Raw genomic sequence first — 1450 nt, 5'->3', positions numbered from 1 at the left:
TATCATCAAGTCCTTTATGTATTCATCTGACCCATCGGGGTGTGGCATTTCTGGCAGCAACTCCACGGGATGATGGAAGCTATGAGCAGACGACTTTATAAAATTCAGCTTGGTGAAATCCTCAAATGGTATCCAGTGGTGTTTAGAAAATGTAATTTGGTATCCTGGATATCATATCAAATAGGGCACACACACACACAAAATGTGATGCATTTCACCAGGCATTATGTTTCTGAGATTCAGTGGAATGTCTTTGGAGTAGTTCCCTTTGCCAGTTACCACTATTCATGCACTATTAACTGCTCACCCTTAAGAGTACCTGTCTTAAAATTCCTAATTTCAGGCCTTTACTCTAAAAAATCATAACAATTTAAGAAATAAAATAGTAGAGATCGATATTTTTGCATTCAGTCATTTTTTTTTTTTATTCAGTCGAAGAACTGGCTTCATGACAACATGGTACGTTGAATGGAGAAGGGAATTTTCTCAAAAGGATATAGGTCATGTGATGCACCTGACACCGACAAAAGAAAAAAATCAATAACGGTCGAACATGACCTGAAACGTGTATATTTATACTGTCATCTTGACAGTTACTGAAAACAAAAATCTTGTCTCGTATTAAAGTTCATCTCCAAGAGTAGTGCTGAAGGAATGGCATAATCTATTTGGGAAACTTTTTTTTATATATGAATTGATAAATAATGCTATTTCATTTCATCTTTTAATCGTCTGTCAGAGTTACAGTTTTGTCTCAGTGCACCACTTTTTATAGTTTTTTTTTCAGCTTTTATCAGCCAGAAATTTTACTTACTAACAATCAATGTGGCAGCATGTATATAGGGGTAATTTTATACAGCAAGGTAATCCTAATGAGAGTTCAGATTTTCGTGCATAATTACCAAAAATGTAATTTACGAATTATCTTTATTATGCTAGATAATTGAAAAGTCATCTCTATGATGGCCTAATATCAAAAGAGCGAAATGATTTGCAGCGGTATTGATTGAAGCGTACTATTGTCACATCCATGAGATTATTATCTTGTTTATCATGCTATGAAATGATAATCAGCGTCAATAGATTATAAAACCATACAGCCACTTCTTGTATTTTACTAAGAATTTATGTATTACATTGGGTACCAAAACGAATGTTTAGTCACTTCAAGTGAACGTGATAAACTGATGAATATGTCACAATAATTTATTACTCTTCATGAAGTATTAAATTCCGTTTTCTATGAAGGCTTACATGGATATGATAAGGCGAAAGCAGAAAACTGCCCATTCTTTGTAATATAAAGTTAATTTCCCGTAACTACTCTTTCAAGGTAAAATAGAAGTTCGGCTACCTTGAAATTACTCTATTGGGCATTTTGAATATATATTTGACTTTCATTCGGTCATTCTGGATGATTTTGAGCGAAATATTACGAGAACAAAAGTAG

This window comes from Macrobrachium nipponense, chromosome 5 (assembly GCF_015104395.2).
Source record: "Macrobrachium nipponense isolate FS-2020 chromosome 5, ASM1510439v2, whole genome shotgun sequence".
NCBI lineage: Eukaryota > Metazoa > Arthropoda > Malacostraca > Decapoda > Palaemonidae > Macrobrachium > Macrobrachium nipponense.
The sequence above is the reverse complement of the archived record's forward strand: the minus strand, read 5'-3'. Positions refer to the sequence as shown.